The sequence below is a fragment of the Bufo bufo genome, chromosome 11 (genome assembly GCF_905171765.1).
Source record: "Bufo bufo chromosome 11, aBufBuf1.1, whole genome shotgun sequence".
Taxonomy (NCBI): Eukaryota; Metazoa; Chordata; class Amphibia; order Anura; family Bufonidae; genus Bufo; species Bufo bufo.
In genome coordinates this window covers 103,088,671-103,107,141 of record NC_053399.1, presented here as the reverse complement: position 1 = coordinate 103,107,141, position 18,471 = coordinate 103,088,671, and positions in this window count along the sequence as shown.

Below are 18,471 nucleotides of genomic sequence, written 5' to 3'. Positions count from 1 at the left end.
GCTACACAGGCCAATGTAAAGTATAAGGAGGAGGAAGCATTGCTGCTACACAGGCCGACGTAAAGTATAAGGAGGAGGAAGCATTGCTGCTACACAGGCCGATGTAAAGTATAAGGAAGAGGAAGCATTGCTGCTACACAGGCCGACGTAAAGTATAAGGAGGAGGAAGCATTGCTGCTACACAGGCCGACGTAAAGTATAAGGAGGAGGAAGCATTGCTGCTACACAGGCCGACGTAAAGTATAAGGAGGAGGAAGCATTGCTGCTACACAGGCCGACGTAAAGTATAAGGAGGAGGAAGCATTGCTGCTACACAGGCCGACATAAAGTATAAGGAGGAGGAAGCATTGCTGCTACACAGGCCGACGTAAAGTATAAGGAGGAGGAAGCATTGCTGCTACACAGGCCGATGTAAAGTATAAGGAGGAGGAAGCATTGCTGCTACACAGGCCGACGTAAAGTATAAGGAGGAGGAAGCATTGCTGCTACACAGGCCAATGTAAAGTATAAGGAGGAGGAAGCATTGCTGCTACACAGGCCAATGTAAAGTATAAGGAGGAGGAAGCATTGCTGCTACACAGGCTGACGTAAAGTATAAGGAGGAGGAAGCATTGCTGCTACACAGGCCGATGTAAAGTATAAGGAGGAGGAAGCATTGCTGCTACACAGGCCAATGTAAAGTATAAGGAGGAGGAAGCATTGCTGCTACACAGGCCGACGTAAAGTATAAGGAGGAGGAAGCATTGCTGCTACACAGGCCGATGTAAAGTATAAGGAAGAGGAAGCATTGCTGCTACACAGGCCGATGTAAAGTATAAGGAGGAGGAAGCATTGCTGCTACACAGGCCGACGTAAAGTATAAGGAGGAGGAAGCATTGCTGCTACACAGGCCAATGTAAAGTATAAGGAGGAGGAAGCATTGCTGCTACACAGGCCAATGTAAAGTATAAGGAGGAGGAAGCATTGCTGCTACACAGGCCGACGGAAAGTATAAGGAGGAGGAAGCATTGCTGCTACACAGGCCAATGTAAAGTATAAGGAGGAGGAAGCATTGCTGCTACACAGGCTGACGTAAAGTATAAGGAGGAGGAAGCATTGCTGCTACACAGGCCAATGTAAAGTATAAGGAGGAGGAAGCATTGCTGCTACACAGGCCAATGTAAAGTATAAGGAGGAGGAAGCATTGCTGCTACACAGGCCGATGTAAAGTATAAGGAGGAGGAAGCATTGCTGCTACACAGGCCGATGTAAAGTATAAGGAGGAGGAAGCATTGCTGCTACACAGGCCAATGTAAAGTATAAGGAGGAGGAAGCATTGCTGCTACACAGGCCGACGCAGAATATAAACTGGTGGAGCTTGCTGTTATACCGGCCAACGACCAGTATATTAAGGAGGAACTTATGGTGTTGAGCAGGCCAACAATGACAATACAGAAGACGAGGACCGGCGACGAGTATACAGAGGACAATCCACTACTGTTGCACAGGCTGAGAACGAGTATAAAATACCCAGGCTAGAGGCCGCGTCTCGTCCCTCGCCCAGGCTAGAGGCCGCGTCTCGTCCCTCGCCCAGGCTAGAGGCCGCGTCTCGTCCCTCGCCCAGGCTAGAGGCCGCGTTTCGTCCCTCGCCCAGGCTAGAGGCGCCGTCTCGTCACTCGCCCAGGCTAGAGGCGCCGTCTCGTCACTCGCCCAGGCTAGAGGCCGCGTCTCGTCCCTCTCCCAGACTAGAGGCCGCGTCTCGTCCCTCTCCCAGGCTAGAGGCCGCGTCTCGTCCAGGCTAGAGGCCGCGTCTCGTCCCTCTCCCAGGCTAAAGGCCGCGTCTCGTCCAGGCTAGAGGCTATATATTTATCATTACATCCACAGAGGGAAAGCTTCCTTTCAAGAACTGCTTCCTGGGGCTAGATATTACTTGTGTATAGATACACCAAGACATCTGACTGTATCAGACAAGATAGGATTAGATACACCTCTCAGCAGACAGTATCACACAGGACAGGATTAGATACACAGCTCAGCAGACAGTATCACACAGGACAGGATTAGATACACAGCTCAGCAGACAGTATCACAGGATAGGATTAGATACATAGCTCAGCAGGCTGTATCACACAGGAGAGGATTAGATACACAGCTCAGCAGACAGTATCACACAGGACAGGATTAGATACACAGCTCAGCAGACTGTATCACACAGGAGAGGATTAGATACACAGCTCAGCAGACAGTATCACACAGGACAGGATTAAATACACAGATCAGCAGACAGTATCACACAGGAGAGGATTAGATACACAGCTCAGCAGACAGTATCACACAGGATAGGATTAGATACACGGCTCAGCAGACAGTATCACACAGGATAGGATTAGATACACAGCTCAGCAGACAGTATCACACAGGATAGGATTAGATACACAGCTCAGCAGTCAGTATCACACAGGACAGGATTAGATACACAGCTCAGCAGACAGTATCACACAGGATAGGATTAGATACACAGCTCAGCAGACAGTATCACACAGGATAGGATTAGATACACAGCTCAGCAGGCAGTATCACACAGGATAGGATTAGATACACAGCTCAGCAGTCAGTATCACACAGGATAGGATTAGATACACAGCTCAGCAGACAGTATCGCACAGGATAGGATTAGATACACAGCTCAGCAGACAGTATCACACAGGATAGGATTAGATACACAGCAGACAGTATCACACAGGATAGGATTAGATACACAGCTCAGCAGACAGTATCACACAGGACAGGATTAGATACACAGCTCAGCAGACAGTATCACACAGGATAGGATTAGATACACAGCTCAGCAGGCAGTATCACACAGGATAGGATTAGATACATAGCTCAGCAGTCAGTATCACACAGGATAGGATTAGATACACAGCTCAGCAGGCAGTATCACACAGGACAGGATTAGATACACAGCTCAGCAGACAGTATCGCACAGGATAGGATTAGATACACAGCTCAGCAGACTGTATCACAGAGGATAGGATTAGATACCCTTCCTTTATGTAGTGTTATGTTGGAACAGTTGAACAAGCTCAGACCAGGGACTATGACCCGGGCGGTGGCTGTCCCTAGATGGCCGCACCCTGTTCCAAGCTCCAGATAAAGGTGCTTTGATGTAGAACTACAGGTACCAGCCTAGTCTGGACTATCATGTACGCCATGTCCTGTGACCCTTGCCTGGTCTCCTCACTCCTGATCATCTGCACTGATAGCAGAGCTGGAAGATGTTGGGGATCACTGGTGACATGTCCGTTATAACTAGAGATGAGCAAATTTCTCAAAAACTTGATTCAGTCGGTTTGCCGAATTTTCCAAATAGATTTTGATTAGATCCGAATTTATTAGTGGCGAATCGCATTAAAAACTGCTATTCCCTGGCTGCAGAGGTCCTGTATAGCGGTGTAGAACACTGTGCCTGTATAGCGGTGTAGAACACTGTGCCTGTATAGCGGTGTAGAACACTGTGCCTGTATAGTGGTGTAGAACACTGTGCCTGTATAGTGGTGTAGAACACTGTGCCTGTATAGCGGTGTAGAACACTGTGCCTGTATAGCGGTGTAGAACACTGTGCCTGTATAGCGGTGTAGAACACTGTGCCTGTATAGTGGTGTAGAACACTGTGCCTGTATAGTGGTGTAGAACACTGTGCCTGTATAGCGGTGTAGTACACTGTGCCTGTATAGCGGTGTAGAACACTGTGCCTGTATAGCGGTGTAGAACACTGTGCCTGTATAGTGGTGTAGAACACTGTGCCTGATAGCGGTGTAGAACACTGTGCCTGTATAGCGGTGTAGAACACTGTGCCTGTATAGGGGTGTAGAACACTGTGCCTGTATAGCGTGTAGAACACTGTGCCTGTATATCGGTGTAGAACACTGTGCCTGTATAGTGGTGTAGGACACTGTGCCTGTATAGTGGTGTAGAAACACTGTGCCTGTATAGCGGTGTAGAACACTGTGCCTGTATAGCGGTGTAGAACACTGTGCTGTATAGGGGTGTAGAACACTGTGCCTGTATAGCGTTGTAGAACACTGTGCCTGTATATCGGTGTAGAAACTGTGCCTGTATAGTGGTGTAGAACACTGTGCCTGTATAGTGGTGAGACACTGTGTGCCTGTAAAGCGGTGTAGAACACTGTGCCTGTATAGCGGTGTAGAACACTGTGCCTGTATAGGGGTGTAGAACACTGTGCCTGTATAGCGGTGTAGAACACTGTGCCTGTATAGTGGTGTAGAACAATGTGCCTGTATAGCGGTGTAGAACACTGTGCCTGTATAGCGGTGTAGAACACTGTGCCTGTATAGCGGTGTAGAGCACTGTGCCTGTATAGCGGTGTAGAGCACTGTGCCTGTATAGCGGTGTAGAACACGGTGCCTTGTAGTAACACACATAGGGACTCTGCTGTGGTAGTAATAATACTGTCAGTCCGTATGACATGCAGATGACAGGCGTCGCTCTTACAATCACTGCACACTGCACTTATTGGGGCAGTCACGGGGCCAAAACTGACCAAATAACTCCAGTGTGAATATGGCAATAAACGCTTTTAGCGCAAATAACACCAAATGTGAACTGCGTCTATTTTCCTCGTATTGCAGTGAAATATGGCAATAAACGCAGTTAACAGGAAAAGTGACCTTCGGACATATCTCACGTAGCACCTGCAGCCCGATATCTAATAGCTGGAAGGACAGAGCTGTGTTATCACTATCTGGATCCCCGTCATCTTTCCCTGCACTTGTAAATCGCTGGTTTTCACTATGAGGATTTTCCGATGACTCTCCCCAGCATCCGCACACGTCTCTCCCTGCCTGTGAAATGGTTCCTCACTATCCTCTCCCTGCGTTAGTAAATCGCTTTATTCCTTTTTTCCAGATAGTTTTTCTTTCACTCTCCCTAGCGCCTGCATACACGTCTGTCCCTGAACATAGTACGATGGCAGACTCTAAGATGACTGCTGCCGTATTGATAGGGCTGTGACATCCGAAATTCAGAACAAATTCGACTTCGTCAGCTTCTCTAGTTCTAACCCTGGTGAGGTGACCAGACCCTTTCACTGGAGCGAGGGGGGGTCAGCCCTGCCCTTTGTATCATCTATGGGTCAGATCCTTCAGCCGCACTTTATCTGCGCTGTGGACGGCTCATCTATCCAGATAGGAGCAGCAAATGGGATGGAGCCAGTTTCACCCTCATTAAGTTATGGGGGATGGGTGCACTAATTGGGAGGTTTGTCATCATTGGCATAGAAAATTTTCATTTGGGAGGTGCTCCTCTCATTAGCACTTCAAGGGTCAGACCAGTTACACCAGTCCAGTAAATGACCAGATACCGGCTAATGGTGGGGGTTTCACTAAAGATAGCGTACATATTAGATAGAAGTAGGTTGATGGTTGCAGAACATGGGTCCCCCCATGACTATAGTTCTACTCAATAGGCTAATCAGCATGTGGAAGTATCTACTGAAGGTACCAGTGACTTACAGAGGGGTCTGGAGAAGAGGACAGAGGGGTCTGGAGAAGAGGACAGAGGGGTCTGGAGAAGAGGACAGAGGGGTCTGGAGAAGAGGACAGAGGGGTCTGGAGAAGAGGACAGAGGGGTCTGGAGAGAGGACAGAGGGGTCTGGAGAAGAGGACAGAGGGGTCTGGAGAAGAGGACAGAGGGGTCTGGAGAAGAGGACAGAGGGGTCCTGGAGAAGAGGACAGAGGGGTCTGGAGAAGAGGACAGAGGGGTCTGGAGAAGAGGACAGAGGGGTCTGGAGAAGAGGACAGAGGGGGTCTGGAGAAGAGGACAGAGGGGTCTGGAGAGAGGACAGAGGGGTCTGGAGAAGAGGACAGAGGGGTCTGGAGAAGAGGACAGAGGGGTCTGGAGAAGAGGACAGAGGGGTCTGGAGAAGAGGACAGAGGGGTCTGGAGAAGAGGACAGAGGGGTCTGGAGAAGAGGACAGAGGGGTCTGGAGAAGAGGACAGAGGGTCTGGAGAAGAGGACAGAGGGGTCTGGAGAAGAGGACAGAGGGGTCTGGAGAAGAGGACAGAGGGGTCTGGAGAAGAAGGACAGAGGGGTCTGGAGAAGAGGACAGAGGGGTCTGGAGAAGAGGACAGAGGGGTCTGGAGAAGAGGACAGAGGGGTCTGGAGAAGAGGACAGAGGGGTCTGGAGAAGAGGACAGAGGGGTCTGGAGAAGAGGACAGAGGGGTCTGGAGAAGAGGACAGAGGGGTCTGGAGAAGAGGACAGGGGGTTCCGGAGGAGAGGACAGGGGGTTCCGGAGGAGAGGACAGAGGGGTCCGGAGAAGAGGACAGAGGGGTCCGGAGAAGAGGACAGAGGGGTCCGGAGGAGAGGACAGAGGGTTCCGGAGGAGAGGACAGGGGGTTCCAGAGGAGAAGACAGGGGGTTCCAGAGGAGAAGACAGGGGGTTCCGCAGGAGAAGACAGGGGGTTCCGCAGGAGAAGACAGGGGGTTCCGCAGGAGAAGACAGGGGGTTCCAGAGGAGAGGACAGGGGGTTCCGCAGGAGAAGACAGGGGCTTCCAGAGGAGAGGACAGGGGGGTCCGGAGGAACAGCATTTAGGCAGCATTCTATTCCACTCTGCATTTTTGCGAGGCGTCCCCCAGAGTGTACATGTATGGGGGGAGGTCAAGGGGATTAGTGTTTAGCTGGTGCCGTAGTATGGCCATCTCTTGTCTCCTTCTCTGCCAGGGAGGAGGTGAAGCCTGGTCCACTCTCCGTCCTGGTCCTTACAGTAGATGGGTCCTGGGTGGTGAGGATCTGGAGAATTCCTCCATCCAATTATCACATTCCAATAGCTGAAACCTGAGAGCAGAATAAGACCATAGACCCTGAGGTCACACAGTGCTACTGACCGGGCCAGACGGTAACATGGCATCAGCTCTCTGTATAATATACACTACCCTTGTCCATCTTCCTTCAACCCTCGGTATTACACACTTGTGCATTATATCTGGGAGGTGAAGGGTTGAGGGGTCACATGATCCCGGCTCAGCCATTTATCAGCAGATTGCTGGCTCCATGTTGTCCAGACAGTGGTTGTATAATTACTGGAGCCTGAGGAGCAGCACAATTACCTGTCCGAGATAAGGTGTGTGCTGCTGGGGAGATCACCGGTGGACAGCGTGCTCATCCCCTACACAGGCGACTTCCTCTAATGCCGCCTGCATTGGTACCTCTTGTTCTCCTGTCATCCTCCTGTGTTCCTTGCTTTGCTTGGTAGGCTGCCATTTGCAGCAGGAAGGAGGGGGTGCCGAGCGTTGGCATGCACCCAGGCACATTATGGAGGTCAGTTTCATGATATTGATTGAGCTATCCTCAGGACTGGCCATCGGGGTCAGATTGGTGGAGGTCAGACTCCTGGCACCCCCGCCTGATGCTGAAGAGGCTGTGGTGCTTGTGAGAGCGCTGCATCCTCTCCATCATTCACCTGCACGCTGTCTTTCCATTGTAGCTGTGGTGTAACTAGTGCTTCCCTAATATTCATGTACTCTCCTGGGAAACTCTGAAGGGACCCCTTTAAGTCCCCTAAACCGAATAGACTACTATTATCTGATACCCACAGTTTTCAGCAAAAGTGGGGGAAAGAAAATGGATCGGACGCGTTGAAAGTCAGAGACGTCTAACAGCATCTTAACAGAGAGTGCATGTGTATGGGGGAGTCTGGAGAGAGAGCTGTCAGCTGTACTGAGAGTGCATGTGTATGGAGGAGTCTGGAGAGAGAGCTGTCAGCCTGTACTGAGAGTGCATGTGTATGGGGGAGTCTGGAGAGAGAGCTGTCAGCTGTACTGAGAGTGCATGTGTATGGAGGAGTCTGGAGAGAGAGCTGTCTAGCTGTACTGAGAGTGCATGTGTATGGAGGAGTCTGGAGAGAGAGCTGTCAGCTGTACTGAGAGTGCATGTGTATGGGGGAGTCTGGAGAGAGAGAGCTGTCAGCTGTATTGAGAGTGCATGTGTATGGGGGAGTCTGGAGAGAGAGCTGTCAGCTGTACTGAGAGTGCATGTGTATGGGTGAGTCTGGAGAGAGAGCTGTCAGCTGTACTGAGAGTGCATGTGTATGGGGGAGTCTGGAGAGAGAGCTGTCCAGCTGTACTGAGAGTGCATGTGTATGGTGAGTCTGGAGAGAGAGCTGTCAGCTGTACTGAGAGTGCATGTGTATGGAGGAGTCTGGAGAGAGCTGTCAGCTGTACTGAGAGTGCATGTGTATGGAGGAGTCTGGAGAGAGAGCTGTCAGCTGTACTGAGAGTGCATGTGTATGGAGGAGTCCTAGAGAGAGAGCTGTCAGCTGTACTGAGAGTGCATGTGTATGGAGGAGTCTGGAGAGAGAGCTGTCAGCTGTACTGAGAGTGCATGTGTATGGAGGAGTCTAGAGAGAGAGCTGTCAGCTGTACTGAGAGTGCATGTGTATGGAGGAGTCTGGAGAGAGAGCTGTCAGCTGTACTGAGAGTGCATGTGTATGGGGGAGTCTGGAGAGAGAGAGCTGTCAGCTGTACTGAGAGTGCATGTGTATGGGGGGGGGGAGAGAGAGCTGTCAGCTGTACTGAGAGTGCATGTGTATGGGGGAGTCTCGAGAGAGAGCTGTCAGCTGTACTGAGAGTGCATGTGTATAGGGGAGTCTGGAGAGAGAGCTGTCAGCTGTACTGAGAGTGCATGTGTATGGTGGAGTCTGGAGAGAGAGCTGTCAGCTGTACTGAGAGTGCATGTGTATGGAGGAGTCTGGAGAGAGAGCTGTCAGCTGTACTGAGAGTGCATGTGTATGGGGGAGTCTGGAGAGAGAGCTGTCAGCTGTACTGAGAGTGCATGTGTATGGAGGAGTCTGGAGAGAGAGCTGTCAGCTGTACTGAGAGTGCATGTGTATGGGGGAGTCTGGAGAGAGATAGCTGTCAGCTGTACTGAGAGTGCATGTGTATGGGTGAGTCTGGAGAGAGAGCTGTCAGCTGTACTGAGAGTGCATGTGTATGGGGGAGTCTGGAGAGAGAGAGCTGTCAGCTGTACTGAGAGTGCATGTGTATGGGTGAGTCTGGAGAGAGAGCTGTCAGCTGTACTGAGAGTGCATGTGTATGGGGGAGTCTGGAGAGAGAGAGCTGTCAGCTGTACTGAGAGTGCATGTGTATGGTGGAGTCTGGAGAGAGAGCTGTCAGCTGTACTGAGAGTGCATGTGTATGGAGGAGTCTGGAGAGAGCTGTCAGCTGTACTGAGAGTGCATGTGTATGGAGGAGTCTGGAGAGAGAGCTGTCAGCTGTACTGAGAGTGCATGTGTATGGAGGAGTCTAGAGAGAGAGCTGTCAGCTGTACTGAGAGTGCATGTGTATGGAGGAGTCTGGGAGAGAGAGCTGTCAGCTGTACTGAGAGTGCATGTGTATGGGTGAGTCTGGAGAGAGAGCTGTCAGCTGTACTGAGAGTGCATGTGTATGGGGGAGTCTGGAGAGAGAGAGCTGTCAGCTGTACTGAGAGTGCATGTGTATGGGGGAGTCTGGAGAGAGAGCTGTCAGCTGTACTGAGAGTGCATGTGTATGGGGGAGTCTGGAGAGAGAGCTGTCAGCTGTACTGAGAGTGCATGTGTATGGGGGAGTCTGGAGAGAGAGCTGTCAGCTGTACTGAGAGTGCATGTGTATGGTGGAGTCTGGAGAGAGAGCTGTCAGCTGTACTGAGAGTGCATGTGTATGGGGGAGTCTGGAGAGAGAGCTGTCAGCTGTACTGAGAGTGCATGTGTATGGTGGAGTCTGGAGAGAGAGCTGTCAGCTGTACTGAGAGTGCATGTGTATGGAGGAGTCTGGAGAGAGAGCTGTCAGCTGTACTGAGAGTGCATGTGTATGGGGGAGTCTGGAGAGAGAGCTGTCAGCTGTACTGAGTGCATGTGTATGGAGGAGTCTGGAGAGAGAGCTGTCAGCTGTACTGAGAGTGCATGTGTATGGGGGAGTCTGGAGAGAGATAGCTGTCAGCTGTACTGAGAGTGCATGTGTATGGGTTGGAGTCTGGAGAGAGAGCTGTCAGCTGTACCTGAGAGTGCATGTGTATGGGGAGTCTGGAGAGAGAGCTGTCATGCTGTACATGTAGAGTGCATGTGTATGGGGGGGGGAGTCTAGAGAGAGAGCTGTCAGCTGTACTGAGAGTGGCATGTGTATGGGGGAGTCTGGAGAGAGAGCTGTCAGCTGTACTGAGAGTGCATGTGTATGGGGGAGTCTGAGAGAGAGCTGTCAGCTGTACTGAGAGTGCATGTGTATGGGGGAGTCTGAGAGAGTAGCTGTCAGCTGTACTGAGAGTGCATGTGTATGGGGGAGTCTGGAGAGAGAGCTGTCAGCTGTACTGAAGTGCATGTGTATGGGAGGAGTCTGGAGAGAGAGCTGTCAGCTGTACTGAGAGTGCATGTGTATGGGGAGTCTGGAGAGAGAGCGTGTCAGCTGTACTGAGAGTGCATGTGTATGGAGGAGTCTGGAGAGAGAGCTGTCAGCTGTACTGAGAGTGCATGTGTATGGAGGAGTCTAGAGAGAGAGCTGTCAGCTGTACTGAGAGTGCATGTGTATGGAGGAGTCTGGAGACAGAGAGCTGTCAGCTGTACTGAGAGTGCATGTGTTGGAGGAGTCTGGAGAGAGAGCTGTCAGCTTCTGAGAGTGCTATGTGTATGGGGAGTCTGGAGAGGAGCTGTCAGCTGTACTGAGAGTGCATGTGTATGGGGGAGTCTGGAGAGAGAGAGCTGTCAGCTGTACGGAGAGTGCATGTGTATGGGGGAGTCTCGAGAGAGAGCTGTCAGCTGTACTGAGAGTGCATGTGTATGGGGGAGTCTGGAGAGAGAGCTGTCAGCTGTACTGAGAAGCATGTGTATGGTGGGAGTCTGGAGAGAGAGCTGTCAGCTGTACTGAGAGTGCATGTGTATGGAGAGTCTGGAGAGAGAGCTGTCAGCTGTACTGAGAGTGCATGTGTATGGGGGAGTCTGGAGAGAGAGCTGTCAGCTGTACTGAGAGTGCATGTGTATGGAGGAGTCTGGAAGAGAGCTGTCAGCTGTACTGAGAGTGCATGTGTATGGGGGAGTCTGGAGAGAGATAGCTGTCAGCTGTACTGAGATGTGCATGTGTATGGGTGAGTCTGGAGAGAGAGCTGTCAGCGTGTACTGAGAGTGCATGTGTATGGGGAGTCTGAGAGAGAGAGAGCTGTCAGCTGTACTGAGAGTGCATGTGTATGGGGAGTCTGGAGAGAGAGCTGTCAGCAGTACTGAGAGTGCATGTGGTATGGTGGAGTCTGGAGAGAGAGCTGTCAGCTGTACTGAGAGTGCATGTGTATGGTGGAGTCTGGAGAGTGAGCTGTCAGCTGTACGAGAGTGCATGTGTAGGGGGGAGTCTGGAGAGAGAGCTGTCAGCTGTACTGAGTGCATGTGTATGGGGGAGTCTAGAGAGAGAGCTGTCAGCTGTACTGAGAGTGCATGTGTATGGAGGAGTCTGGAGAGAGAGCTGTCAGCTGTACTGAGAGTGCATGTGTATGGGGGAGTCTGGAGAGAGAGCTGTCAGCTGTACTGAGAGTGCATGTGTATGGGGGAGTCTGGAGAGAGAGAGCTGTCAGCTGTACTGAGAGTGCATGTGTATGGGGGGGGGGGGGAGAGAGAGCTGTCAGCTGTACTGAGAGTGCATGTGTATGGGGGAGTCTCGAGAGAGAGCTGTCAGCTGTACTGAGAGTGCATGTGTATGGGGGAGTCTGGGGAGAGAGCTGTCAGCTGTACTGAGAGTGCATGTGTATGGTGAGTCTGGAGAGAGAGCTGTCAGCTGTACTGAGAGTGCATGTGTATGGAGGAGTCTGAGAGAGAGCTGTCAGCTGTACTGAGAGTGCATGTGTATGGGGGAGTCTGGAGAGAGAGCTGTCAGCTGTACTGAGTGCATGTGTATGGGGGAGTCTAGAGAGAGAGCTGTCAGCTGTACTGAGAGTGCATGTGTATGGAGGAGTCTGGAGAGAGAGCTGTCAGCTGTACTGAGAGTGCATGTGTATGGGGGAGTCTGGAGAGAGAGCTGTCAGCTGTACTGAGAGTGCATGTGTATGGGGGAGTCTGGAGAGAGAGCTGTCAGCTGTACTGAGAGTGCATGTGTATGGAGGAGTCTGGAGAGAGAGCTGTCAGCTGTACTGTGAGTGCATGTGTATGGAGGAGTCTGGAGAGAGAGCTGTCAGCTGTACTGAGAGTGCATGTGTATGGGGGAGTCTGGGAGAGAGAGCTGTCAGCTGCTTACTGTGAGTGCATGTGTATGGAGGAGTCTGGAGATGAGAGCTGTCAGCTGTACTGAGAGTGCATGTGTATGGGGGAGTCTGGAGAGATAGTGTCAGCTGTTACTGAGAGTGCATGTGTATGGAGGAGTCTGGAGAGAGAGCTGTCAGCTGTACTGAGAGTGCATGTGTATGGAGGAGGTCTGGAGAGAGCTGTCAGCTGTACTGAGAGTGCATGTGTATGGAGGAGTCTGGAGAGCAGAGCAGTCAGCTGTACTGAGAGTGATGTGTAAGGTGGAGTCTGGAGAGAGAGCTGTCAGCTGTACTGAGTGCATGTGTATTGGGGAGTCTAGAGAGAGAGCTGTCAGCTGTACTGAGAGTGCATGTGTATGGAGGAGTCTGGAGAGAGAGCTGTCAGCTGTACTGAGAGTGCATGTGTATGGGGGAGTCTGGAGAGAGAGCTGTCAGCTGTACTGAGAGTGCATGTGTATGGGGGAGTCTGGAGAGAGAGAGAGCTGTCAGCTGTACTGAGAGTGCATGTGTATGGGGGGGGAGAGAGAGAGCTGTCAGCTGTACTGAGAGTGCATGTGTATGGGGGAGTCTCGAGAGAGAGCTGTCAGCTGTACTGAGAGTGCATGTGTATGGGGGAGTCTGGAGAGAGAGCTGTCAGCTGTACTGAGTGCATGTGTATGGGGAGTCTAGAGAGAGAGCTGTCAGCTGTACTGAGAGTGCATGTGTATGGAGGAGTCTGGAGAGAGAGCTGTCAGCTGTACTGAGAGTGCATGTGTATGGGGGAGTCTGGAGAGAGAGCGGTCAGCTGTACTGAGAGCATGTGTCTGGGGGAGTCTGGAGAGAGAGAGCTGTCAGCTGTACTGAGAGTGCATGTGTAGGGGGGGGGGGAGAGAGAGCTGTCAGCTGTACTGAGAGTGCATGTGTATGGGGGAGTCTCGAGAGAGAGCTGTCAGCTGTACTGAGAGTGCATGTGTATGGGGGAGTCTGGAGAGAGAGCTGTCAGCTGTACTGAGAGTGCATGTGTATGGTGGAGTCTGGAGAGAGAGCTGTCAGCTGTACTGAGAGTGCATGTGTATGGAGGAGTCTGGAGAGAGAGCTGTCAGCTGTACTGAGAGTGCATGTGTATGGGGGAGTCTGGAGAGAGAGCTGTCAGCTGTACTGAGGTGCATGTGTATGGGTGAGTCTGGGAGAGAGAGCTGTCAGCTGTACTGAGAGTGCATGTGTATGGGGGAGTCTAGAGAGAGAGCTGTCAGCTGTACTGAGAGTGCATGTGTATGGAGGAGTCTGGAGACAGAGAGCTGTCAGCTGTACTGAGAGTGCATGTGTATGGAGGAGTCTGGAGAGAGAGCTGTCAGCTGTACTGAGAGTGCATGTGTATGTGGGGAGTCTGGAGAAGAGAGAGCTGTCAGCTGTACTGAGAGTGCATGTGTATGGGGGGGGGGGAGAGAGAGCTGTCAGCTGTAACTGTGAGTGCATGTGTATGGGGGAGTCTCGAGAGAGAGCTGTCAGCTGTACTGAGAGTGCATGTGTATTGGGGGAGTCTGGAGAGAGAGCTGTCAGCTGTACTGAGAGTGCATGTGTATGGGGGAGTCTGGAGAGAGAGCTGTCAGCTGTACTGAGAGTGCATGTGTATGGAGGAGTCTGGAGAGAGAGCTGTCAGCTGTACTGAGAGTGCATGTGTATGGGGGAGTCTGGAGAGAGAGCTGTCAGCTGTACTGAGAGTAGCATGTGTATGGAGGAGTCTGGAGAGAGAGCTGTCAGCTGTACTGAGAGTGCATGTGTATGGGGGAGTCTGGAGAGAGATAGCTGTCAGCTGTACTGAGAGTGCATGTGTATGGGTGAGTCTGGAGAGAGAGCTGTCAGCTGTACTGAGAGTGCATGTGTATGGGGGAGTCTGGAGAGAGAGAGCTGTCAGCTGTACTGAGAGTGCATGTGTATGGGGAGTCTGGGAGAGAGAGCTGTCAGCTGTACTGAGAGTGCATGTGTATGGGGGGGGAGAGAGAGCTGTCAGCTGTACTGAGAGTGCATGTGTATGGAGGAGTCTGTAGAGAGAGCTGTCAGCTGTACTGAGAGTGCGTGTGTATGGGGGAGTCTGGAGAGAGAGCTGTCAGCTGTACTGAGAGTGCATGTGTATGGGGGGAGTCTGGAGAGAGAGAGCTGTCAGCTGTACTGAGAGTGCATGTGTATGGGGGGGGGGAGAGAGAGCTGTCAGCTGTACTGAGAGTGCATGTGTATGGGGGAGTCTCGAGAGAGAGCTGTTCAGCTGTACTGAGAGTGCATGTGTATGGGGAGTCTGAGAGAGAGCTGTCAGCTGTACTGAGAGTGCATGTGTATGGTGGAGTCTGGAGAGAGAGCTGTCAGCTGTACTGAGAGTGCATGTGTATGGGGGAGTCTGGAGAGAGAGCTGTCAGCTGTACTGAGAGTGCATGTGTATGGGGGAGTCTGGAGAGAGAGAGCTGTCAGCTGTACTGAGAGTGCATGTGTATGGAGGAGTCTGGAGAGAGAGCTGTCAGCTGTACTGAGAGTTGATGTGTATGGGGGAGTCTGGAGAGAGAGAGCTGTCAGCTGTACTGAGAGTGCATGTGTATGGGGGAGTCTGGAGAGAGAGCTGTCAGCTGTACTGAGAGTGCATGTGTATGGGGGAGTCTGGAGAGAAAGCTGTCAGCTGTACTGAGAGTGCATGTGTATGAGGGGGGGAGAGAGCTGTCAGCTGTACTGAGAGTGCATGTGTATGGGGGAGTCTGGAGAGAGAGAGCTGTCAGCTGTACTGAGAGTGCATGTGTATGGGGGAGTCTGGAGAGAGAGCTGTCAGCTGTACTGAGAGTGCATGTGTATGGGGGAGTCTGGAGAGAGAGAGCTGTCAGCTGTACTGAAGTGCATGTGTATGGGGGGGGGAGAGAGAGCTGTCAGCTGTACTGAGAGTGCATGTGTATGGGGGAGTCTCGAGAGAGAGCTGTCAGCTGTACTGAGAGTGCATGGTGTATGGGGGGAGTCTGGAGAGAGAGCTGTCAGCTGTACTGAGAGTGCATGTGTATAGTGGAGTCTGGAGAGAGAGCTGTCAGCTGTACTGAGAGTGCATGTGTATGGGGGAGTCTGGAGAGAGAGCTGTCAGCTGTACTGAGAGTGCATGTGTATGGAGGAGTCTGGAGAGAGCTGTCAGCTGTACTGAGAGTGCATGTGTATGGGGGAGTCTGGAGAGAGAGAGCTGTCAGCTGTACTGAGAGTGCATGTGTATGGGGGGGGAGAGATCTGTCAGCTGTACTGAGAGTGCATGTGTATGGGGGAGTCTAGAGAGAGAGCTGTCAGCTGTACTGAGAGTGCATGTGTATGGGGGAGTCTGGGGAGAGAGCTGTCAGCTGTACAGAGTGCATGTGTATGGAGGAGTCTGGAGAGAGAGCTGTCAGCTGTACTGAGAGTGCATGTGTATGGGGGAGTCTGGAGAGAGAGCTGTCAGCTGTACTGAGTGTGCATGTGTATGGGGGAGTCTGGAGAGAGAGCTGTCAGCTGTACTGAGAGTGCATGTGTATGGAGGAGTCTGGAGAGAGAGCTGTCAGCTGTACTGAGAGTGCATGTGTATGGAGGAGTCTGGAGACAGAGAGCTGTCAGCTGTACTGAGAGTGCATGTGTATGGAGGAGTCTGGAGAGAGAGCTGTCAGCTGTACTGAGAGTGCATGTGTATGGTGGAGTCTGGAGAGAGAGCTGTCAGCTGTACTGAGAGTGCATGTGTATGGAGGAGTCTGGAGAGAGAGCTGTCAGCTGTACTGAGAGTGCATGTGTATGGGGGAGTCTGGAGAGAGAGCTGTCAGCTGTACTGAGAGTGCATGTGTATGGGGGAGTCTGGAGAGAGAGAGCTGTCAGCTGTACTGAGAGTGCATGTGTATGGAGGAGTCTGGAGAGAGAGCTGTCAGCTGTACTGAGAGTGCATGTGTATGGGGGAGTCTGGAGAGAGAGCTGTCAGCTGTACTGAGAGTGCATGTGTATGGTGGAGTCTGGAGAGAGAGCTGTCAGCTGTACTGAGAGTGCATGTGTATGGAGGAGTCTGGAGAGAGCTGTCAGCTGTACTGAGAGTGCATGTGTATGGAGGAGTCTGGAGAGAGAGCTGTCAGCTGTACTGAGAGTGCAATGTGTATGGGGAGTCTGGAGAGAGAGCTGTACTGAGAGTGCATGTGTATGGAGGAGTCTGGAGAGAGAGCTGTCAGCTGTACTGAGAGTGCATGTGTATGGGGGAGTCTAGAGAGAGAGCTGTCAGCTGTACTGAGAGTGCATGTGTATGGGGGAGTCTGGAGAGAGAGAGAGCTGTCAGCTGTACTGAGAGTGCATGTGTATGGGGGAGTCTGGGGAGAGAGCTGTCAGCTGTACTGAGAGTGCATGTGTATGGAGGAGTCTGGAGAGAGAGCTGTCAGCTGTACTGAGAGTGCATGTGTATGGAGGAGTCTGGAGAGAGAGCTGTCAGCTGTACTGAGAGTGCATGTGTATGGAGGAGTCTGGAGAGAGAGCTGTCAGCTGTACTGAGAGTGCATGTGTATGGAGGAGTCTGGAGAGAGAGCTGTCAGCTGTACTGAGAGTGCATGTGTATGGGGGAGTCTGGAGAGAGAGCTGTCAGCTGTACTGAGTGCATGTGTATGGGGGAGTCTGGAGAGAGAGCTGTCAGCTGTACTGAGAGTGCATGTGTATGGAGGAGTCTGGAGAGAGAGCTGTCAGCTGTACTGAGAGTGCATGTGTATGGAGGAGTCTGGAGAGAGAGCTGTCAGCTGTACTGAGAGTGCATGTGTATGAGGGAGTCTGGAGAGAGAGAGCTGTCAGCTGTACTGAGTGTGCATGTGTATGGGGGAGTCTGGAGAGAGAGAGAGAGCTGTCAGCTGTACTGAGTGTGCATGTGTATGGAGGAGTCTGGAGAGAGAGCTGTCAGCTGTACTGAGAGTGCATGTGTACTGGAGGAGACTGGAGAGAGAGAGTTGTGTAGTTCCGGGGATCTCTGTGTTGTGTAGTTTCGGGGATCTCTGTGTCGTGTAGTTACGGGGGATCTCTGTGTCGTGTAGTTTCGGGATCTCTGAGTTGTGTAGGTTTCGAGGATCTCTGTGTTGTGTAGTTTCGAGGTCTCTGTGTTGTGTAGTTTCGGGGATCTCTGTGTTGTGTAGTTTCGGGAGCTCTGTGTTGTATAGTTTCGGGGATCTCGTGTTGTGTAGTTTCGGGATCTCTGAGTTGTGTCGTTTCGGGGATCTCTGAGTTGTGTCGTTTCGGGGATCTCTGAGTTGTGTCGTTTCGGGGATCTCTGAGTTGTGTAGTTTCGGGGATCTCTGTGTTGTGTAGTTTCGGGGAGCTGTGGGTTGTGTAGTTTCGGGGAGCTGTGGGTTGTGTAGTTTCGGGGAGCTCTGTGTTGTGTAGTTTCGGGGATCTCTGAGTTGTGTCGTTTCGGGGATCTCTGAGTTGTGTCGTTTCGGGGATCTCTGAGTTGTGTCGTTTCGGGGATCTCTGAGTTGTGTCGTTTCGGGGATCTCTGTGTTGTGTAGTTTCGGGGAGCTCTGTGTTGTGTAGTTTCGGGGAGCTGTGGGTTGTGTAGTTTCGGGGAGCTGTGGGTGTGTAGTTTCGGGGGGCTCTGTGTTGTGTAGTTTCGGGGAGCTCTGTGTTGTGTAGTTTCGGGGAGCTCTGTGTTGTGTAGTTTCGGGGAGCTCTGTGTTGTGTAGTTTCGGGGATCTCTGTGTTGTGTAGTTTCGGGGAGCTCTGTGTTGTGTAGTTTCGGGGAGCTCTGTGTTGTGTAGTTTCGGGGAGCTCTGTGTTGTGTAGTTTCGGGGAGCTGTGGATTGTGTAGTTTCGGGGAGCTCTGTGTTGTGTAGTTTCGGGGATCTCTGTGTTGTGTAGTTTCGGGGAGCTCTGTGTTGTGTAGTTTCGGGGAGCTGTGGATTGTGTAGTTTCGGGGAGCTCTGTGTTGTGTAGTTTCGGGGATCTCTGTGTTGTGTAGTTTCGGGGAGCTCTGTGTTGTGTAGTTTCGGGGAGCTCTGTGTTGTGTAGTTTCGGGGAGCTCTGTGTTGTTTCGGGGCGCTCTGTATTGTTTCGGGGTTGTGTGTGTGGGGGGGGGGTTAGTGTTTCGCTCGCGGCGGCCCGGGCAGTGACGGGTTAATTGCCGAGCTTTACTTTGTCTGAGACTTTGTAGTAGAGCGGCTGTGGGCGGCGGCGCTGATTGGCTGGAGCTGCGCCCCTGTGGGCGGGGCCGGTACCTTTGCAGTTTGCTGAGAGACTCCTC